The sequence below is a fragment of the Diabrotica virgifera genome, chromosome 5 (assembly GCF_917563875.1).
Source record: "Diabrotica virgifera virgifera chromosome 5, PGI_DIABVI_V3a".
NCBI lineage: Eukaryota > Metazoa > Arthropoda > Insecta > Coleoptera > Chrysomelidae > Diabrotica > Diabrotica virgifera.
This window is the reverse complement of record NC_065447.1, coordinates 43,967,069-43,992,236: the sequence shown is the minus strand read 5'-3', so window position 1 is coordinate 43,992,236 and position 25,168 is coordinate 43,967,069. Positions and strand designations below refer to the sequence as shown.

Here is a 25,168-nt window from a genome sequence, read left to right as displayed (position 1 = left end):
TAGTCAATAAAAAAAATTTTTTCATGTTTATTAATTGTTTAAATAAAAAACGATTTTAATGGAAAAAGCTTAAATTCTCATGTTTTTTACAATGTAAAAACTTGAAACTTTTACGGATTGTAGCTAATGATATGAGCTATATATAATTTCACTTTTTACGTTAATTGTTTACGTCATACTTCATAAATAAACAATAAAGTTTCAAATGTTTTGCTGATTCCGACTACTTTTCATGTTAGTAGTATATATGTTTTATACATTTCATATTTTAATAAACATGACGATATATTTTAATGTTTGAAAAGTGTAAGACTAAAAAGTAAAAAATAATGAAATATAAAAAAACTTTAAGAAACGCTTTTTTTAGTTACGAGTGACTAAAATTAAAAATATAAAAATCAACTAAAAAGAAAAAAAATTAAAAAATTTAAAAAATCTAACACATTCGTTAAAGAAAAGCATGAGGCGAAAACCGTTTATTAGATTAAGACGCGCCACGCTTTTCTTTGACGAATGTGTTAGATTTTTTTCAATTTGTTTTTATTTTTTTCTTTTTGGTGGATTTTTTTATAATAGGTATTTTTAATTTTAGTCACTTGTAACTAAAGAAAAGCGTTTCTTATTTTTTTTTTATATTTTTTATTTATAATTACTAATTATTTACAATCAATATAAAAAGTTTACTTACGAAGTGTAAACGAAGACAACTAGAGAAGAAAACACCTAAAATCAAGACACATCAATATAAGTATTATTTTTACTTTCCTTGGGTTATTTGACAATAAAACTTAATAATCAGTTTAAAAATGTGATACAATAGATGTAATATAATTCTGATAATTGCACTAAATACAATAATATACACTATAGGTCTGAATCCCGCGTATGAAAAAAAGTTGATTAATAGCAAGCTGAAAATTTGTTAATAGCTTAAGGGTGTCTAGTCGGACAAACTTTGATATATGGGAACACTGGAACAGGGGAAGTTTTAATTGTGGAACAGGTTAAAAATTTGGAATGGTCAGACCACGAAAACGGCACATGTATTTGTCCGACAGAACAGACTAAAACTCTTCGAACAGAGAATAAACTCTCATGCAAAAATCAGACTGCTATTTATCACCAAATGGGCGTTTTAATGAGTGCAACATGTAGAATATGTCAAATGACAGGAATTATGACAGGTGATAAATAGCAGTCTGATTTTTGCATGAGAGTTTAATCTCTGTTCGGAGAGTTTAAGTCTGTTCTGTTGGACAAAATAAATGTGCCGTTTTCGTGGTCTGACCGTTTAAAATTTTTAACCTGTTCCACAATTAAAACTGCCCCTGTTACAGTGTTCCCATGCATCAAAGTTTATCCGACTAGACACCCTTAAGCTATTAACAAATTTTCAGCTTGCTATTAATCAACATTTTTTTCATACTCGGAATCCAGACCTATTTTATATGCTATTAGATTGAAAACTTAGTCTTTTTTATAAATAATGTTTTGAGCCAAAAAAATCTTAATTCCATTTACTTTTATTCCTATAGTCTTACTATCAGCTATAAAATAATAGCCATTCTTGATTATATAGTCCGTTCTTTAACGGTAAAATATTGCAAAACCTCTAAATTTTAAAGAACCACTTGGATTGACATGAAATTTGGCATAAACATAGCTAACAAGTCAAAGAAAAAAATGATATTGTGCCGATATGTGCTTTGGCCCTGGGGGGGTTTTCACCCCTTTTGGGGGTTAAAAAATATCCGTCCAAAGTAAGTCAGGAAATGGATAAACTGACTAATTTTAAGTGACTTTTGTTCCATAGAGTTTTTTCACTAAGTCAATACTTTTGGAGTTATTTGCCAGTGAATATGTTCATTTTTTTAACAAAATAACCAAGCTTTTAGACGGTTTTTCGCAAATAACTCAAATAGTAAGTATTTTATCGAAAAAGCATTCTCATAAAAAATGTATTCTGTAAAAGATTTAAAAAAACGGTGTATATGTCACGTCTCTATACCTAGCAGAAGCAGAGTTAGAGCTAATGAAAAATAGGTTCATATTCGTCAAATTTCAAATTGAATACTTTAACGTGGAATAAACAAAAACGAAGCACATTTCGGGGAAAACTCATTACAACTTATTTAAAATGTTCAAAAAAGCTTCATTTTTGTTTTATAAAAAAATTTCTAGCGTCAAAAGTAAACAAGTTACAGTCAAAATAAAGTTGGTCCCTTTTTGTTTTAGTAAAAAAAATCGAGAAAATCACCCCTAATTAGTATCTTAAATGAACTTAATCGTTACGACTTTACAAGTTTCTTGACTCGTATATGTATTGTTTATATGATCTGTAAGTTTCATCGGTTCAAAGTCCTTATTATTGAAACGGCGGTAGTTAAAAGGGGTTGAACGAGTCACTGATCACGAATGTGTGCAAATTTAGAGACACCAAATCTTAATCAATTTTTGTCTAACAGAAAAACAAAAAAATACATGATATTCAGAAAAGCAATGCTGACTTTTTTTGTTTTTCGAGATTTTTGGTATCTATAACAATTTTTAAGTTATTTTGAAAAAAAGCATATTTTTCAAAATTAAAATTTTTAAAAATTTTAATTTGAAACCAAATTTTTTCAAAAATAGGCACTTTGAATCAATGAAACTTACAAATCATATAAACACAACAAAAGTAAAATGATATGTGGAGCGGTAACGATTAATTTCATTTAAGTTGCTAATTAGGGGGTGGTCTTCCCGATTTTTTTTTGCTAAAACAAAAGGGACCGACTTTATTTTGAGCGTAACTTGCTTAAGTTTAATGCTAGAAACTTTCTGTAAAAACAGAAATAAAGCTTTTTTTAAACACTTTAAAAAAGTTATAATGGGTTTTCCCCAAAAAGTGCTTAATTTTTTGGATATTTCACGTCGAAATATTCTGTTTGAAATTTGATGAATACGAATCTATTTTTCATTGGCTATAACTCTGGTTCTACGAGATCCAGAGACCTAACGCAAACACCATTTTTTTACTTTTTTATAGGCTATATTTTTGCTAAGAACGTTTTTTTCGACAAAATACTTACTTTTTGAGTTATTTACGGAAAACCGTCTAAAAATGGTTGGTGGTTATTTTGTTGAAAAATGAACATATTCACTCGCAAATAACTCGAAGTGTTACTTGGCGAAAAAGCTCTATAGAACAAAAGTTACTTAAAATTATTAAGTTTACCCATTTCCGGACTTATTTTGGACATATATTTTTTCACCCCCAGCAGGGGCTGAAACTCACCCCACCCCCTAGGGCAAAAGCACACATCGGCACAATATCACTTTTTTTCTTTGACATGTAAGCTATACGTATGACAAATTTCATGTCAATCCAAGCGGTTCTTTAAAATTTAGAGCAAAAACCGTGAGAGAATGGACTACTTACTCAAACACATGCTAAAATTTAAACCTTACAGGAGAAAGTTTATTTTTCTTTTAAACTATGCACTTTTCGATTCACCTGGTAGATACACGTGTAGGGCTGATGCCTTCCAGCTCATAGTTTTTAGCCTTGGTGTGCTATGAATTATCACTAGAAAAATTTCTAGCCTTACAGGAAGACCGTTAGTCGGAGGGTTCACTAGCTCTTAGACTATAAGCAGGCAACAGATGTATGTATGCCGTTCAAATCATATAAAATCAAAACAACTAACAAAACATACCAAGTTACAACTTAAAAAACAATCATAGGACCCGCATTGATGTGTGGAAATAACAGAGAAATTTAAACGATAACAATGGGAAAAGAAGAGCGACTACATGTTTGAGAAAGAAAAATCCTAAGAAAGATCTTTGGGCCTGTGCTTAATGAACCAGCAGGACAATATATGATAATAACTAAAACAAAGAGTTTGAAGGACTATATCCAGATGGTAACATAATAAAAGAAAAAAGTTCAAAACAGTCTAATGGGCAGGACATCTCAGAAGACATTCTGACGTGTAACGTGATCGTTGCGTTTGTTGCTCGAGGTAACAACAATTTAGCAGAAGACATAAGGTTCGCTTTTTAAGCCATTTATTTTAGAATCAAAACATTACCAATGATAAGATAATTAGCCTTAATTACTACTCGTTAATTTCGTTAATAAAATATATTTATAACCTACGTATCGAACATTAGGTTCGGGTTGATGTGACGATATCTGGTACATGAATGAATACTACCGCGTGGATTAGGAATTACATTTATTAATACGAAATGGACATATTATAAGGAGAGGAAAGCTCCCTCAGCTCGCCAGCGGAAAAGACATGTAAGGAAATACGATCAACGCTCGTAAAAGGATAGGTAAAAGGAAAACCGTCGGATTCGTTCAGCTCACCAAAACAACGGCGGAAAATGGTCGGGATAACTCATCTCTTATACCTCGTTGTTGTTTATTATTCTTCGATCAACGCTCCAAGAATAATCATCAACTAGGCTTTTCGTTCCGACTTTTATATCGTCCGAGACGGTACAAAAACACGTTTTATTTAATTCATTGGCGTACTCTAGACGATAAAATTATATTATCGTCACAGATGAAAGGATACTAAGGCTCGCATTGTAAAAAGTCCCAACTGGAATAAGACCACTTGGACGACCACCTCAACTCCGGTGACGGGATAATATAGCAGGAGACCTTAAAGCTATCTTCTTCTTCACGTGACATCTCCGCGACGGACGTTGGCAATCATCATGGCTATTCTGATCTTAGATGCTGATGCTCTGAATAGTTCGGTTGATGTGCGTCCGTACCATTCCCTCAAGTTAGGCAACCAGGAGATTCGCCTCCTTCCTACACTTCTCTTGCCCTGGATTTTCCCCTGTATAATCAACTGAAGTATGTTGTGTCTCTCATTATGCATAACATGCACCAGGTACTGCAGCTTTCGTCTCTTGATGGTTTCCAATATTTCCAGTCTTTTGTTGCCTCTTCTCATGATTTCGTTGTTTGTTATATGCTCGGTCCATGGTATCTTCAGGATTCTTCTATACACCCACAGTTCAAATGCTTCCAACTTTTTAGTAGTCGATGCGTTAAGTCCCATGATTCTATCCCGTAAAGCAGAGTCGAGAAAATATAACACCTTGCCAGCTTAACTCTCAAGTCTAATTTCAGTTCTCTTACACAAAGTACCTTTCTCATTTTATTGAAGTTTGTTCTTGCTTTCTCTATTCGAACTTTGATTTCTTTGGAGTAATCGTTTGGGTGATTAATTATTGTGCCAAGATAGTTGTAGTTTTCTACTTGTTCTAAAGTTTTACCTTTAATTGTCAGGCTTTCATCATTATTTTATAAATTTATCCCTAGAGGTTGTCGAACTGAGTACATAGCGGGGCTCAATGAAGAATCTAAACCCCTACTTAAAAGATACGAACAGCTATATGAAGAAGACCCTTTCTCGGAAGCGACAATACAGGCTGGGGAGGAAATGTTACATGCGATATCCGCCAACAGAACGGAAAGGTGGTGCAAGCTGGTCACGAGTCTGGACATGAAACAAAACAGCAGACGTGCCTGGAAGCTGATTCGGAATCTTGGCAACGATCCCGCTGCTCCGGCAGTCAACATGACAGAAGTCACACCCGATCAGATAGCCCATCATCTTCTAATGAACGGTAAGACGACATCAAGAAAGAACAAGGTGAGAGCTCAACGGAATATCGACGAAGAAAGAGATGTTCTAGGTACCTCTTTTTGTCTAGAGGAGATGAGAGGCGCGATCCATCAAATGAAAGATAATAAAGCGGCTGGCCTGGACGACATACGAACAGAGCAAATAAAGAACTTTGGACTAAAAACCGTAGAGTGGCTCGTAAAAATGATGAATTGCTGCATCCGTACATTACAAATCCCCAAAATCTGGAGAAAAGCTAGAGTGGTAGCCCTCTTAAAACCAGGGAAGGATCCGGCGGATACAAAGAGTTTTAGACCTGTATCTCTCTTGTGCCACCTTTTCAAGGCCTTTGAAAGAATGATACTGAACCGGATCGCAGAATATGTGGAGACTAAAATTATTCCAGAACAAGCAGGATTCAGACCCGGAAAGTGCTGCTGCAGTCAAATTCTTAATCTCACCCAACATATTGAAGATGGTTTTGAACGGAAGGAAATAACAGGAGTAGCGTTCATAGACCTAACTGCCGCCTATGATACAGTTAACCATCAACGGCTACTCGCAAAACTCTACGAAACTACAAAGGACTTCCGACTAACAAGGTTAGTGAAATGTCTCCTCCAGAATAGACGCTTCTACGTAACGCTCCAGTCCAAGAACAGTCGGTGGAGGGACCAAAAAAATGGGCTACCACAGGGAAGTGTCCTCGCGCCGTTTCTATACAACATATACACCAACGACCAACCCATACACCAACAAACAAGGCAATTTATTTACGCTGATGATACAGCGGTGGCAGCTCAGGGAAGAACCTTCAATGAAGTCGAAGTGAAGCTGACAGATGCCCTGGGAGACTTAGCTCTATACTATGATAAAAACCATCTGAAACCCAATCCCACAAAAACCCAGGTATGTGCTTTCCACCTGAGAAACAAGCATGCCCGAAGGTCGCTGGAGGTGGAATGGCGTGGTCAGATGCTGGAACACAACAAGACGCCAAAATACCTTGGCGTCCGTCTGGATAGAACTCTGTCTTACCGATACCACTGTCAAGATGTTAAGAAGAAAGTAAGTGCCAGAAATAATATCATCCGCAAGCTAACTAATACAAAATGGGGAGCACAACCACACACTCTCCGCACTTCTGCCTTGGCATTATGTTTTTCGGCCGCGGAGTTTGGAGCACCAGTATGGGCAAACTCTGCTCACGCAAAGAACGTCGACGTGGCTCTAAATGAAACGGTCCGTATAATATCGGGTTGCCTGAAACCGACACCTATCGAAGAGGTATACCCCATTGCTGGAATTGCTCCACCACCAATCAGGAGAAAGGTCACGTCAGAGGTAGAACGGAAAAAGCAGGAGACGGACCGAAGACACCCCTTATATGACCACCAAACTCAGCCAAGCAGACTAAGATCTCGGAAAAGCTTCCTGAAAACATCAAGATCCATCCCCGAAGCGCCAGAGACGCGCCGAATACACCTATGGCAAGCGTCAACTACTGCGACACATTTTCCTCCCTCGGAGGAAATGGCTGCTGGACACAATTTACCGTATCCGACTTGGAAAGCGCTAAACAGACTAAGAACCGGCGTTTCACGTTGTGCTAGTAACCTGAAAAAATGGGGATACCAGGAGGACGATACCTGCGACTGTGGCGCGGTTCAGACCAGCCGGCATCTACTATCATGCACAGAGATGAGAGAGACCTGCACAGAACAAGACTTAATTATAGCAAATGACAGGGCCATCTATGTGGCCAACCATTGGAAATACAGAATTTAAAGTTGTTGGTGTTCCGGACACGGAAAGTAAGTAAGTATCATTATTTTGTGTTTTTGATATCCTCATAAATTTAGTTTTCTTGATGTTTATTGATAATCCATATTCTTCTCCATACTCAACTATCTTGTTCATTAGTTTTTGGAGGTCTTTAGGGCTGTCTGCTATTATGATAGTATCGTCCGCATATCTAATGTTATTAATTGTCGTCCCATTTACCTTTATTCCTGCTGTTTCTCCCTCAAGAGCTCTTTTCATAATTTCTTCAGAGTATGCATTGAATAGTAGTGGGGATAATACACACCCCTGTTGCACTCCTCTTTTAATTTCGAACTCTTCTGATATGGATCTTCGGATATGGATTAAAGCTATGGGCGTGGAGAATTGGATGGACAGGAATAGATGCATATTTTAAAATAGGCTAAAAACCACGAAGAGTTGTAACGCCACGGAGTGGTAATCCTTATTGAGATGTAATAATAATAAAATGTAATTTAAAATCATCGTCATCATCATCCAGCCTTCTGCATCCAAAGTTGAACATAGACCTCCCCTAATTTCTTCCAGTTTTGTCGATCTTGGGCTTCCTGTAACCAATTTCCAGCAATCTTTTTGACGTCGTCTGTCTATTGTGTAGGTGGTCTACCTCTACTTCTTCTGTCTTCTCTTGGTCTCCACACTGTATTTTTTGAATCCACCTCCCGTCCTTCATTCTGACTGCATGGCCCGCCCAATTCCACTTCAGCTATGCTACTCGCACTATGACATCTGTGACGCCTCTCCCTCTTCTGATTTCTTAGTTTCTGACCCTGTCTCTGAGAGTCAGTTTAAGTAGTGATCATTCCATTCTTCTTTGGGCCAGTCTAAATTTGGTTGCTGTGGCCTGGGTTAATGATAATGTTTCGGCGCCGTAAATCATGACTGTAAGCACACATTGATCGAAAGTCTTCTTTTTCAAATAATTTGGCAAGTTGCTTTTGAAGATGTCTGATAGAGCTCCATATGCGGCCCATGCTAAGGTGACCCTTCTTTGTAATTCGGCAGTTTGATTGTCCCTGGCAATTTGGATTCCATGCCCTAAGTATTTATATTTATGGACCAATGCTATTTCGTTAACATCGACTTTTGGATTTTCGCTTGGTACCAGGTTTGTCATGTATTGTGTCTTTCCAAAATTTATGTTTAAACCAACATTCTTACAGGCGGCATCTAACTCAGTAAGCATGGTTCTAATCTAAAGTTGTCTGTTATAAGAACTATGTCGTCTGCGAATGGTAGGTGGACGTAATGTAAAATATAATTTTATAAATAATCGTTTCGTTCGTTACAATCCGAACTGGTTGGGTCAGAGAGAGCAGCATATGTGCCTCCTGATGAGAGACTAATAAGTTTCGAAACCGGTAGAGGTACTTACTGCACTCTCTGATTGAACTAGAATAATGCGGCTATAGTTTCGTGTTGCAACGAAATTGAAAATGGTTGAATTAAAAATTGTAAAATTCCCTCGTCTTCTTTAGTCTCAGCATCGGTTATGGCTTGCAAATTTTAGAAACCTCGGAGGTGTAACCAGAGAAGGTTCCCATTGTTTTCAATCTGATGGGATGTAGAGTAATATTTTTGGTGTTATTTTATGTGCTATTAGATTGAAAACTTAGTCTTTTGCTAGTAGTTGCCGCTACGGCATCCCTGCCATTTCGTTCGTTGCAGTCCGTAACTGCACGCCGGGGTTTGTCCTAGTTGGGTCAGAGAGAGCAGCATATGTGCCTCCTGATAAGAGACTTATAAGTTTCGAAACCGGTAAAGGTGCTTGCTGCACTCTCTGATTGAACTAGAATATAATGCGGCTGTAGTTTCGTGTTGCAACGAAATTGAAAATGGTTATTCATTTTTTATATACATATTTACTCTGATTGGAGTACGAAGGGAACCATTCTCGTTGGAACTTTACCGCGCTTAGCAGATCGGACGTGAATTATAAATTGTAAAATTCCCTCATCTTCTTTAGTCTCAGCATCCGTTATGGCTTGCAAATTTTAGAAGCCTCGGAGGTGTAACCAGAGAAGGTTCCCATTGTTTTCAATCTGGTGGAATATGGAGTAATATTGTTGGTGTTATTTTATGTGCTATTAAATTGAAAACTTAGTCTTTTTTTACAAATAAGGTTTTGAACCAAAACAAATTTGAACTCCTTTTACTTTTATTCCTATAGTCTTACTATCAGCTATAAAATAATAGCCATTCCTGATTATACACCTTTGTAAAGAAATGTATCGATACTACCATAATAATAGATACATTTACTTTTCTTTACAATTTAGATGATTTAATCATTTCGACAATCGTAAACTATCATTCCTGTTATGTACTTCCTACGCTAAATCCTTGATATAAATTGAAGTGGCAGACACATCCTTTGTATCTGTAAATTAATATTTCATCGAATATGGGTTTCCTGCTCTCCCGAATACGTCAATAATCCGTAAGATATGGATCATGTAAACCAAGAGTGGCCAGTAGCGTGTCCTGCAGTTTAAGTTAAATCCGGTCTTAGCTAAAGTGTATGTACTGCTGTATCTCCATAAAACACTCTACAATACGGATTTCTGTGTTAGGGCAGATTAACCACCGGTGATCCATTATTATATAATGATTTGAAGAAGAATCTTGGTATTTGCATATTTAAAACAAGGATTGATTGGTAAATTCTTCGTAAACTTTTTTTTTATTTTATTAACGCATCTACCACGCAAGGTCATTAGCGTATTTAGATTACTGTTACAGTTGATATAAATAATGTACATAAGTTTACAATATGTGTATTACAATGTGTGTTTGATCAATTGAAGTAGTTGGTAGTTTTTAAGCTAATCTTGGTAGTTAAGGTATCTATGTTTTCTTCTAGGGCGTCATTTTTTAGGCAGTTGAGTATATTATATTTCCGTCGTTCACTGTTTACTGTTACTGTTTTACCGTTAGAACACTGTTGCACACCTCCCAAACTAGTCTGTTTTTGCGTTGCTTTCTTCTGTGTTTTATTTCTCTGTCTTCATTTTTGACGTATAGGTGTATATGTTGTAGGTATTTGTTGATATATTAATAAGTTTCGGTTGATGTGTCGCTATCTAAGTCTGTTTCTAGGTTGCTCTGTTTTAATATTTTATTTTTAATTCGAGCGCATTTGACTTTAATTTTTCGCTCCTTCAGGCAAGGATATATTTTATTCAATAGATCTGCGATCTCTGCTGTTTTTCCTGCATACGTTTTGGCGATACTCAATTGATCTGGTGAGCCATCACAGTTTTCAATAAAATCTATTACCTGTTCGTAAGTTAGAGGGTAGTTAGAATTTGGGTTATCATATAATCTTTTTAATTGTAACTTAGCCTTTCTTCCATTGTTTTTTTTTGTTTGATATTTTGATCTGATTTGACTTTCTTCTCTTTATTCTTTGGTGTTATGAAAGCATGTTCCTCTGTAGGTGTAGTAGCCGATGTAGAGGTTTGGGATATATGGTGCGTTTGGTTTGTTTTCTGCCTGTGTTTATATGCATTGCCTCATTTTCTAGATCAATTTTTAGGTCGTTTGTTGCTTGTGACTCTTCTTTGGTTGGGTGTATGTGTGGTTCTTGTTGTGTAGTTAGTGGTTGGATTTTTTGTTGTATATTACTTTCTTCTTTTGATTGTTGTTGGTGATTGTTTTTTTGGGTTTTTAGAATTGGTAAATGGTTTGGAAAAAGGTTATTTGATGTTGAATTATCTGCTGTAATCGAAGTAAACATTGGGCAGTTTTTTGTTAAGTGGTTGGTTTGCTTACATGTTTGGCAAGCTTGGGTATCTAATGATAGGTAAATCCTGTATGATGTTTCCTCATGTGTGATAAGGAATAAATTTGGTAGTGTCTGGTTATTTAGTGGAGATATGTAGGTTTGGCGTCTGAAACTCAAAATGTGCTGGAATTACGGTGTAGATGTACCTATTCTTAGGAATGTTAAAGGTGACTGAAAATTTAATCCGTATGATTCTAAGGCAGATATTAGGACCGAGTGTGGGATTGAGGGACAGACACTGGACAATACTAATCGCTGACTTGGGTTAACAAGTTTGCGAGCCTGTAAGAGTTGTTGGTTTATTTTAATTTTTTCATTTTTGTTTATAAAAACCTCGACTAGTTTTTCGTTTGCTAAATATATACATACTCCGTTATTTGATAACCTTGAACAGAAAATAATGTCGGTTGGTTGTAGCAAAAGACTCTTGTTTTCTTGATGGAAATATATGTTGGTGTGTGGTGTTTGGTTGGTTACAACTTTATTATAACTTTAAAACTAGTAACTTTTTAGAAAAATGTCAAGAAACTTATTTTATTTAGAATGTCCCAAAGAATCTAGAATAAATATTTTTCGCAGGAAAATAGGAGATTTTTGAAATAGAGCGCGCCGCACCGGCCAAAAAATCGGATGGACATGCATAATTAACAATTAAAAACTACGGTCTAAATTCAAGTTAGACCCGATCACTCTTTGGAATCTTGAAAAGGAATGTTTAAACTTTAATCTAAGTTATTGGCACTCTTAAAAAATACTAATTTAAATATCAGTTTTGAAGCCTCGAAAATGCGTATTTTCGCATTTTTTAGATTTTAAATGGCATATAACTCGAAAACTATCAATTTTTTAGAAAAATCAAAAGATACCTTTCTTGTTTAGAATGACGCAAAAAACATAAAACTATATTTTTTAGAGCAATAAAAGGTGATCTTATGTATTTGTTTAAAAAAATTTTTAAACAATTTCTGTCCAAAAATTCCGTCCGGCACCCTTCAGATTTGTTTAAAGGGGACATTTTTTAATATGAATCCGCAGAGCAACCGAACTAAAAATGTTTTTCAGACGGGAGCGGTCTCACCACATTGACTAGTTCGACTGTATAAGACAAATTCATATTGAAAACAAAGGAGAATAGGCAGCGGTATGGCATACAGCATGTCAGAGTCTACGTCCTAAAACATCCCCGTCGGTAGTTAAGGGTTACTTTATAAAACTGACAATAGCTTGACTTTTATTAAAAAGTTTTGTAAAACAAATTGTATTAATAACTAAAGGTGACAGTTGTTTTATGTATTTTTAAAATGTCTACAATAAAGATGGTTTTTTATCAAAAAAAAAGCAAATTACTGTTCTAATAGGCCTCGATCTCACGTAACAAAAAAAAAGTTGATTATTAGCAAGCTGAAAATTTGTTAATAGCTTAACGGTGTCTGGTCGGACAAACTTTGATGTACAGGAACACTGGAACAGGAAAAGTTTTAATTGTGGAACAGTTTAAAAATTTGGAACGTCAGATTACGAAAACGTCCCATGTATTTTGTCCGACAGAACATCCAATTGATTTGTTACCCTTTCATTAAACTCTCATGCAAAAAATCAGACTGCTATAAATAGCAGTCTGTGAATAGAACCAATATGATTCATATCATTTGACATGTTCTTCTTGTTCCACTCATTAAAATGACCAGTTGGTGATAAACACCAGTCTAATGAAATGGTAACAAATCAATTGGAAGTTCTGTCGGGACAAAATACATGGAACGTTTTCGTAGTCTGACGTTCCAAATTTTTAACCTGTTCCACAATTAAAACTTCTCCTGTTCCAGTGTTCCAGTACATCAAAGTTTGTCCGACCAGACACCGTTAAGCTGTTAACAAATTTTCAGCTTGCTAAAGCAACTTTTTTTGTACGTGTTAGGAAACATTTTTTTGGTACGCGGGATCCAAGTGTCCCAAACCATTGTGAATGGAAAATTTTGGTCATTTTTTATGTTTTAGAGATCGCTGAATCCGAATATGAACTTTATTTTTATCTAGAATTGGTGGAACATGTTCAAAAATCATTTTTTTGCAAAATGCGAAAAATTAATTTTGATCATTTTTCATATTTACGCTGTATCTTTGTTCGCTGTAAATATTTCCTTTTGAAGATTTTACTGTGTCAGCTTTGAAGAATTTATTTAGCAATAAAATTTGTCTGAGATGTTTGAACAAATTAAAAGAGAAATTGTTAATTGTTAAACATTTTGTCGGCAGATTTCGTTAGTTTCGTTTACCTAAAAAATGTGGATGACAAACTTATTAGTTTATAATTTTAATAAACAGCATTAAAGCATCAGTCATGAAAAAGTTTTCTGGAAAATTCAATTAAAAATATTTAGTAGGAAAAAAGTTATGTGACTTTATAGACTAGTGACACTTCCCCAAAAAAACGCTTATTTCTCGAAATACTAATCACGGTGTACTGAATGGCTAATTTTGGTTTTACTGCAGGTTTTTGATGGTGTTGAAAATGAAAATGAGGTTTATTTTGAATTCTAGATAGGGAAACATTGTCAAAATCGCAATTTTACCCTAAAAATAAAAAAAAATCACGGTTTTATTAAAATCAAAAGTTGCACCATTTTTTTCTATAAAACATTTTGTTCTTTGTACTCTATGTTTTAACATACACTTGACTAAAAAGCTAAATTTCAAATTTTGTCACTCAACTTTTGCGATTAAATTTTGCGATTCAGTAATCTGCACCTTTTACTTTAAACAATTTATAACTTTTATTATAATAAGACAGAAAGATTAAAGAAGGTCCAATTGTCTTAATAAAGGTGAGAAATATATACTATAAAAATTTCAGAAAAAAATATTAAACTTTAAAAAATTCATAACTTTTACTAGAATAAAACTAAAAGCTTGAAACAGATACCATTGTCTTTAGAAAAAAGGGTAATATATACTGTATAAACTTTAGAAAAAATATTAAAATGGACCACAGTTGTAGCGAGTTAAACGCAAAAAAACGTAATTTCATTTTTTTTATTTTTAGGATAAAATTGCGATTTTGATAATGTTTCCCCACATAAAATTTAAAATTAACCTAATTTTCGTTTTCAGCACCATCAAAAACATAAAGTATGACCCAAAATTAGCCATTCACCACACCGTGGTCAGTATCTCGAGAAATCAGCGTTTTTTGGTATGTGCCGCTCGTCTATAAAGTTACAACTTTTTTCCTGTTGCACATTCTGACTTAAAATTTTCCAGAAAACTTCTTCATGAGTTATATTTTATTGCTGTTTTGGTTAAAATTATAAACTAAAATGTTTGTCACCCAACATTTTTAAGTAAACATGAAACTAACGAAATCTGACAACAAAATGTTAAAAAATTAACAACTGCTTTTTTAACTAGTATTAACATTTTGGACAAATCTCATTGTTATCTAAATACTTCAAAGACAAGACAGTAAAATTTTCAAATAGAAATATTGATATATTACAACGACACCCGATTTGGGCATCGAAACGTTAATAAAATTATTTTTTCAATTTAATTGTGGCTTATTTGTCATCTAAATAGTTAATTAGAAATATTTACAGCGACCAAAGGTACAGCGAGGTAAAATTGAAAAATCATCAAAATTGATTTTTCGCATTTGTGCATAAAATTTGATTTTTGAACATGTTCCACCAACTCTAGATAAAAATAAACTTCATATTCTGATTCAGCGACCTTGAAAACATAGGATGATCAACATTGGTCATTCACCTGAAAGTTTATTTTCGTGGTCGGTATAACGTAATTTTAGGGGTTGCTGCCGCTCGTCTACTAAGGCGAGTGGTTTTTTAGTTTTTTTAATTAAATACTAAATATTCGAAAAATGTATAACAGTCATCGATCAACTACTTAAAGTAACCAAGAAAAAATTGTACGCGAAGCGGTAAATAGTCTGTAGGTGGGTGACTCGCCAAAATAGACGGCAATTTCGAGGTAGAGAAATTTAATTTAAAACATGATTTAGAATTAGTTCATTTTTAAATATTTTTTATAAAATGAGCTATTCAACTTAGCCATGATACCAGCAGAGATCATTTTTAAATATTTTCCGAAAAACGGAAATGTTGTGACTTCGGAGTTGACAAGTGTCCACGGTGTTGACGTAATTCTCTGTTAATTGAAATGTATGATCGTAACAATTAAATAAAAAACTGGAATGTAATAAAACTATACAAAACACTTCCATTTTGATATAAAGTCCTACAGAAAAACATGAAAAATAGGTAAAATATCAATTGCGTCGGAGTTGATTTAGTCCGGCCTTCGTGTTGAAATAACTTTCCAATATCTAGCCGTGTCTTTTCCGTTAAACTTCAAAAATCTAATCTGCTTTTGAACACAATCTTGGCATTTCCTTTCTACACATTCTTCTGTATTTTCTCCATTTTCTCCATGTCAACATAATTATTTGTTATCCGCTTCCACACATGAGCTACATGTTTTCACATAATGTGCCTACATAGACAGCAGATGTCTCTTTTATCAACATTAGAGAAGACTACCCAAAATGGTATATTCTTACAGAAATAAGCATAGCTGCATAAAAAATTACTTTCTTTCATAAAATCTTTATTTAACGATTTTGGGGGCTTTCGCCTTCATTTTTCCGTCGTACTCCAGTGTATACGAGCCATTTTCTATAAAAAGAAGATAATTACCAAACCGACCGAAACAACTTAACAGCTTACCCAGTAATTCTTTTCCTATATCAGACTAAATTTAAATTGTATTTTTTAGTTTAATAATGACTATTCACACACTTTAAACAATTCCGAGGCACGTTCGTCAACTCCGAGGAACGACTGGGCTTCGGAGTTGATTGATTCGGTGTTGATGATTTCATATATTTTTAATTCTACTTTCTACAAAATATTAAAAATAATTCTGTTTTATTCATCGTGTGTCAAAAAAGCGCATTCGTAGAAGAAAAACATATTAAAAAATTAGCAAAATTAAGCTTTTACGAAGGCTTCGGTGTTGACTGTATAAAAACATACGCTTAGCTTAAGACACATTGAAAAATGTTCTATCGCTTAACGATATTATGTTCGTCCACTTTCTTCCACAATTTGGGTGAGACTGAAGCGTTCCTCTCTTGTCAAGCTGCCTGCCATACAGTATAGTGCAGTTTGGCCTAAATTTTCATATATTTTCATGAGGCCTCGGTGTTGATGCACAAAGTTGGTTACAGTTTTTAGTAGTAGATTTTTAGGGTTTAATTTTAAAAATGAATATTATTAATTTGACAGTTTTAAATTACATTGGGTTTTTAATTAATTATTTATAAAATAATCTGCACTTTTGTAACTTTTCAGTGTGTAATACTATAAAACAGATCAAAAACCAAGGTGAGTTACAGCCTCGGAGTTGATATTTTGACATTAAAATTGCATAGAATGCTTGTAAAAATACTTTTTTTTAATTAATGTTAAGTGGCGTACATTCATCTATTGTATAACTTAACTTTGCAACACAATTTGAACACCCAGGTACGAATGCCGTATGCCAAAGCTCTAGGATACGGATCACATATTATAGGGTCTTGTTTACTTCGTTTGATCACGAAGGTGGTCCTCGATCTTTGCTGTAGATGGTGACCAGGAACTCTTATACGGACAAGTCAAACTACGAGAACATATGACGTTTTCTAACTAATTTGAGAAAAATCTGGTGTAATTATGACATCAAAAATTTGGCTTTACCAAAAATAGGCCATCCACTAGAAAATCTGGATTGGAAGATTGTGACAATGATGCTTGATGTGATCTTGCGAGAATCCGGCATACTAATTACTATGTGTTTCATTAACCCGAAGAGGTCATGTTCTTCAAAAAGCGTAGACTGTTCTTTCCTCTTGAGAGGTATATGCAGAGCTTGAGAGTCCTGTAGATTCCGCCATCCTCAGATCTAAGAGAAGAGCAGTGTAGCGAAAGAGTTAATTTTTACCGACCTCAAGTAACGGTACCAACTCGACATAGCCTAGACATATGTCGATAGAACAGCTGATGTATGAGAAGCGACGTTTAAAATAGCAGGAATAAAGGTGGAGTGTTCTAGGTGGAATGTATTTAGTGTGTATATAGAAACGTTGGTGTTAGTGGAGTTCGTATAAGACAAATTCGAACAGTAAACTTGTACATAAATAAATAGTCTTATGTAAATGCGAACCACGAGTTCTATTATTTAAACACGCTACAATAATACAGTGATCGCTCAACTTATAATAATCAAGAAAAAGCTATCCATGAAGCGGTAAATTAATCATATTTATGTTAAAATATAGAGTACAAAAAAGTTTTCTGGAAATCTTTACATCAAAATGTTTTTAAAAAAAATAGTGCAACTTTTAATATGGACGTTAGAAATCCCCAAAATAATGCTTATTTTTTGAGATGCTAACCATGGGTGGTGAATGGCTATTTTTGGTCTTACATTATGTATTTGACGGTGTTAGAAAACGAAAATGAAATTTATTTTAAGTTTAAGGTGGGTGAATATTGTCAAAATCACAATTTCAACCTAAAAATAAAAAAATATATAATCACTTTTTTGCGTTTAACTCGTTACAACTGTTGTCCATTTTAATATTTTTTCTAAAGTTTTTACAGTATATATTGCTTACTTTTCTTAAGACAATGGTATCTGTTTCAAGCTTTTAGTCATATTCTAGTAAAAGTTATGAATTTTTTAAAGTACAAGGTGCAGATTCGTGAAACGCAAAGTTTAATCGCAAAAGTTGAGTGACGAAATTTGAAATTTATCTTATTAATCACGTTCATGTTAAAACACAGAGTACAAAGAAGTTTTCTGAAAAGTTTTAGATACAAATGTTTTATAGAAAAAAAAATGGTGCAGTTAATGTAATGGTGCATTAATATAGACGTTATACATCCCCAAAATAACGCTAATTTTTCGAGATACTGACCGTGGGCGGTGAATGGCTAATTTTTGTCTTACTTTATGTTATGGATGGTGCTGAAAATGAAAATGAGGTTTATTTTGAACTCTATGTTAGGGAACATTGTCAAAATCGCAATTTTAACCTAAAAATAAAAAAAAATGAAATCACGTTTCTTTACGTTTAACTCGCTACAACTCTGGTCAATTTTAATATTTTTGCGATTTTGACATTGTTCCCCCACATAAAATTCAAAATAAACCTCATTTTCATTTTCAGCACCATCAACAACATACAGTATGACAAAAATTGGCCATTCAACCCTCCGTGGTCAGTATCTCGAGAAATAAGCGTTTTCTTGGGGGTGTGCCGCTCTTCTACTAGAGTTGCTGATTGGGACGTTCAGATCTAAGGGGAACGGTCTAACGAAATGATTCACTTCGACCGACCTCAAGTGATGGTTTTAACTCGACATTAATAGAGATATCAATAGAACAACAGCTGTACGAGAAACGACATGCAGAATAGTAGGTATAGAGATGGAATGTTCTAGAAATCATGTATTTAATAGGAACGTTATTGTTAGTATAGTGAGTTATTAAGATAAATTTGAACTGTAAACTTGTAAATAAATAGTTTTACATAAATTCGAACCGCGAGTTCCATTTAAACACTCTACGATAATAAATAACAGTCAGTGTTCAACTTATGATAACCAAAAAAAACTCAAAACGGGAACTGCTGTATGTTTTCAAAAAACTGATAGTGTGTAAATAAATTTATTATAAATCAGCTAATGGTAGGGGAGCCCAAGCGGGGATTTTTGCAGTTACTCGAGCGCGTCAGATTATCAAATGGGGAGAAACGTGGTACCCTGCAGATGTACCTCTGCCATATATTGGCTCTTAACACAGGGGAGTTCGTTAAGGGGGGCCCGAAAAAAAAAATATATCCTTAAAAATACTCGAAATTGTCAGATTAAGATAAGGTAAGTTAAGTACATGCAAAACAGTGTATATTTAAAAAATCTGACGATTTGAGCGGGGCGTAAGGGAATTGGTGAGTCACAAAGTTTCACAAGAAAAAGGCGAATATTTCGCGAAATGAAAGTTAGATCGAAAAACTAAAAACTACACGTTCAATATTTTTCAAAAGTCTATCGATAGATACCAAACACGACCCCTCGCAGAGAGGGGTGGGGGGTAAATTTTAAATTTTAAATACAAATCCCGCGATATTTAGTAAAATAAACATCAGATCGAAAAACTTCAAAATACACTTATTTAATATTTTTGAAAAATATATCGAATGGTACCAAACGCGACCCCCCACGGAGGTGGGGTGGGGGTTACTTTAAAATCTTAAATGGGAGCCCCCATTTTTTATTGCAGATTTGAATTCTCTGCATAAAAATAAGCAACTTTTATTCGAAATATTTTTTCGAATTATGGATAGATGGCGCTATATTCGGAAAAAACGATTAATGGAAATGGAAAATTAAATTAAAAAATGGCAAGCGCCCGCTAAAATGGAAAATTTTACTTAACTTTTTTTGGTTTTAGGACCTAATAATCACAACCCAATAGGTCCCCAAAGCGCTCGAGTGACTGCACATTTAGCATACTTTGCTCCCCTACCATAAGTACGTTCAGCATTTTTAATGCCATCATCAGAGCTATCCTATAAAAAGACTAAGTTGAAGAATCTTATTCATAAAAAATTACAAAAGAGAAACTTACGTCTTATAATTGTATATACCCCAAATGAAGAGGAAACTTTGAACAAACACATTCTAATTTTAAAGTTAACCCAGGGATCAAACCACTGGTCATGGTAAAACCCTTAAATATTTAAAATAATCACATTTAATGTGTTTTAAAAATGGCTACCATTTTACAATCAACAGCTGTTACTGACAATATGCAAAGATGACAAGATGCGGACGGAAACAATGTTCCTAGCGACATCTATGTTATTAAACAATAATTAAAAATTTGAAAATGACTAAGTTGTCATACGTCAATTTAACCTACTTATGACAACTGATTATTTTTTATATATTACAAGTTTTTACCCTGACCAGTGGTTTGATCCCTGGGTTAATTTTAAAATTAGAATGTGTTTGTTCAAAGTTTTCTCTTCATTTGAGGTATATACAGTGCTAGTCAAAAGTCCGTACCCCCCCCTCTTATCTTTTGAACGGTTTTACCTATAATAGTGAAATTTGGATGGAGGAAATTAACTGACGTAAGCTTCTTAACTAGTTATGACAGGTGACGTAATAGTGACAGATGACGTTACAGAGCCACTGTGACCGATAATTTTAAATGGGACCTTATGGCAAGTGATACCTCGTTTGAAAGGTATTCAAAATACCTACTCAGCCATACTAATTTTTTTGTGTTTTAGTTGATTTTGATTTTGGTGAATAAATTAAATAAATATAATATTGTAGCTTCGCATTTAATTAATAAAAATTCAAATGTACGCCTATGGTTTTTTTGTCAAAAAATTTGACGTTTTTCGATTCTCTAGTAGTTTTTACGTCAACGTCAACCTTTTTGACAAGTAATCATAGGCGGAATTTTGAATTTTGAATTAATTAAATGAAACTACAATTTTATATTTATTTCATTAATTCGTCAAAATTAGCTAAAACTTAAACAATATTAGTATGACTGAATAGGTATTTTCAATACCTTTCAAACGAGGTGTCACTTGCCATAAGGTCCCATTTAAAATTATCTGTCACAGTGGCGCTGTAAAGTCATCTGTCACTATTACGTCACCTGTCATGACTAGTTAAGAAGCTTACGTCCGTTTATTTCCTATCTCCAAATTTCACTATTATAGGTATAACCGTTCAAAAGATACGAGGGGGGGGTACGGACTTTTGACTAGCACTGTACAATCATAAGACATAAGTTTCACCTTTGTAATTTTTTATGAATAAAATTCTCCAACTTAGTCTTTTTATAGGATAGCTCTGATGATGGTATTAAAATGCTGAAAGTACTTAGCTGATTTATGATAAATTTATTTACACACTATAGACCAGGGCGCATTTGTAAAAATATTAGTACATTTGGACGTTGAGAGGTAACTCAAATTTTTTTGCAGAAATTGCTTGAAAATAACTCAAGTAATAATATTTGAGTTATCCTCCCTCTCAAAAAGGTCCGGAACATTGTTTAAATAATCAAAATGTCAAAAAATGAAGGAAAAATTCGATTTTTTTCTTCGTTTTTTGATTATAACTATAAAAGTATTCCTTTACGAGAAAAGTCGTACTAACATAAAAGTTGCGTAATTATATTTCCTACAATATACAATTGGTTAAAAATTTAAAAAATAGTCACCCTTGTTGCAAAATAGCAATAATTTCGAAAAAACCATACAAAAACAAGTATTCGCATTTTACGTTTTTCAACCATTTTTGCTAAACTTAGGACCTTCATATTTCACCCAGAAAAACTTTATGATACAGTAAAATAATACTGTAAATTTCATTATGATCGGTTCAACAGATTTTGCAAAATAAATTTTGCAATCCAGCTTTCGCAGAAAAAATTCATTTTTTCAAAATGTTACAGGACTAAAAATAAAGCAGAGAGCAAGTTGAAATTATTCTTGCGTATAGAAGTGCACTGTACCTTACATCTGCAATTTTCAAAATTAAAATCGATTAACTACCACGGCGTCAGGAATTTTTTTAAATAAACATTAATTATTGGTGCTACGCGCAGGACAGCGGATAGTTTGCTCTGATTGGGCATTCCAATGACCTTTGATAATGATTGATACATTTTAATTTTTATTGCATTTCGATATAAATAAATAAATTTGTTTATTGCAAAATAAAAAGACATACTCTATCCTTTGAAATAACACTTTTTTTATCAAAAACTTTCTTTGTTCATATATTTTAACATAGAGAATAAAAGTTTATTATTTTTCAACATATTCAATTGTTTAAACACTATTTCATAAACAATAATAAAATTAGTTTGATTTTTGTGGAATTAAAATATTAAAATACAACAAAATATAGAGTAAGAAAATAATATGTTAGATAAAGATTGGAAGAAATTTTGGTGGAAATCAATTTGTGTGAATCGAACACCGCTGTCCTGCGCGTAGCACCAAAAATTAATGTTTATTTAAAAAATTTCCTGACGCCGTCGTAATTAATTGATTTTAATTTTGCAAATTGAAAATGAAAGGTACAGTACACTTGTATAAGAAAAAAAAACTTCAACTTGATATATGCTTTATTTTCAGTCCTGCAACATTTTAAAAAAATGATTTTTTTCTTGCGAGAGCTGTATTTCAAAATTTATTTTGCAAAATCTATTAAACTGATCTTAATAAAATTTATATTGTTGTTTTACTATATCATCAAGTTTTTCTGGGTAAAATATGAAGGTCCTAAATGTAGCATAAATGGTTGAAAAACGTAAAATTCGAATACTGGTTTTGTGTATGGTTTTTTTCGCAATTATTGCTATTTTGCAACAAGGGTGACTATTTTTTAAATTTTTAACCAATTTTACCTTCCAGAAAATTTAATTACGCAACTTTTATGTCAGTACAACTTTTCTCAGAAATGAATAGTTTTAAAGTTATAATCAAAAAACCAAATAAAAAAATCGATTTTTTCCTTCATATTTTGACATTTTGATTATTTAAACAATGTTCCGGACCATTTTGAGTGGGAGGATAACTCAAATATTATTATTTGAGTTATTTTCAAGCAATTTCTGCAAAAAAAATTTAAGTCACCTCTCAACGTCCATCTCAAAATAGATGCTCCCTGGACTACTATGAGTTTTTTGAAAACATACACTAGTGTCCCCGTTTTGATTTATATAGAAGTGTGTACAAGTCAACCAGTCTGTTTCTATTCAAAAAAAAACTACCCATGAGGCGGTAAACAGTCCGCTCGTATGCCAAAGGCCTAAGATATGGATCACATACTCACAGCATGCGGTCTTGTTTACTTCGTTTGATCTCGCAGCTCTACTCTAAACTAAAGCGTAACGCCATAAAACAACATAATCAAACCAAAATAAAAATAAATGCTTAACTGAATTTCCTCCTGTGCCCGGTGGGACACCATATTGATTTCCGGCGCCTAAATCTCATTCACTGTGGGAGTGTAGGGTATTGTACTTATTAGGCATTGTGTGAGTGCGTGCTCGAATGTGAGGGGTTATTATAGATCTATAATCCAGGAATCGTCGGGCCAGGAGATACGGACGGTCTATTCAACGTTTTTTATATTTAATAAACGTCCGATTATGGACAGATGAGTTCACAAATCGATTTATATAGTTTTTTTAATACAAAAATACGCTTACGTCATTAAAACTTTCTGACGTCAGAGCATTACCAAAACTGATGAAAGATTGATTCACCATCCGCTCTAATAACAAACAAAAATGATAAATATAAATAAAAGATTGGTTAACAAAAATGTAGGAAGAGGAGCAATTATTTAGGATGGCGATCTTACTACCATTTAGTTAGAGCGTATTGTACTCCAGGATAATAAGCTAGAAATAGACCATGTTCGGGACACTCAAAGATCCAGGTAGCTGACTACTTTTTTAGTTATTGTAGACCTATAGGAAGAAATCCTACCTGTTTCCTGCCTAGAGTTCGCGACCGTTCTTTAATTATTAACAATTTAGTGCAAAAATTACGATTTTTTCGATTTTTGCACCATTCAAAAGCTAAATAGTTTTAGTAAATAGTAAAAAATTGCAAAATTTAATTTTTTATAACATTAAAAAACCTTCAAAATGCCGATTTTTGAAAGTTAAAAAGTTAATTTGTTGCTACACAAACTGCAAAATAAGTGAAAATCGTTATTTGTTAATAACTTTTATTAAAACTACCTTAGAACTTTGGGTATTGGGGTACTTAATCAAAATTTGAGACCGATCCATTAATTAGTTTAAGAGTTATTTTAATTGTTTATTCCAGAGACCTTTATAATAGACCAGAGACCTAATAGTAAAAAATTGCAAAATTTAATTTTTTATAACATTAAAAAACCTTCAAAATGCCGATTTTTGAAAGTTAAAAAGTTAATTTGTTGCTACACAAACTGCAAAATAAGTGAAAATCGTTATTTGTTAATAACTTTTATTAAAACTACCTTAGAACTTTGGGTATTGGGGTACTTAATCAAAATTTGAGACCGATCCATTAATTAGTTTAAGAGTTATTTTAATTGTTTATTCCAGAGACCTTTATTTTGCAATAACATAAGACAGAAAATAATGAAGATAGAGCAATTCTGCGTATGCCAAATGAAAGTAGAAAACTGATGCTATCAAAATGTATTAAAAAGATAAAAAAAAATATCTAATATAGTCAAAAATCCTAATGCCAAACTTGTGAAATTTTGTAGTTTAAAAACATTTAGAATAACTTTAAAAATATTGTCCGCAGAAAAAATCCTTTTACATATTAGAAAATCTGGTATTTTACACGAGTTTTTAAAAATGTAGTTGTTTTAAAATGTTTTAAAAAAGTGAGCCGACAAATGCACGAGTTCAAAAACTAAAAAAGGCAACTTAAAACTACTATCATTTTCTATATCTCGGGACTGAATACAGTGCGTCCATAACTTAACGCATAAATTCATTATTTCGTAAACCGGCGACTTTAAGGAAAAATCCCGAAAAAGGTCCATTTTTATTTTTGATTTCTGATTTTTTTGGCATGTAATATATCATACTAGTAACGTCATCCATCTGGGCGTGATGACGTAATCGATGATTTTTTAAATGAGAATAGGGGTCATGTCATAGCTCATTTGAAAGGGTATTCAATTCTCTATTCACTAATGTAAACAAGAACATAATTATTTCTACAGGGTGTTCAAAAAACATTTTTTTTAATTAAAATAATTGAGACAAAAAGAAGAATGTATGTAATTTATCTAATTTAAAATAC

The 25,168-nt window shown here is 33.5% G+C and overlaps 1 protein-coding gene across 3 annotated transcripts in view; it reads right to left on the bottom strand.

The window, feature by feature from the left end:
- The window catches only part of LOC114326149 (beta-arrestin-1-like), a 1,212,937-nt gene that overhangs the window by 1,047,436 nt on the left and 140,333 nt on the right, over positions 1-25,168 (bottom strand). For all 3 annotated transcript variants that reach the window (XM_050651410.1, XM_050651412.1, XM_050651411.1), the window contains exon 2: positions 689-723. The gene's annotated coding sequence lies outside the window, so the exon portion shown is untranslated. The remainder of the gene's footprint in view (positions 1-688; positions 724-25,168) is intronic.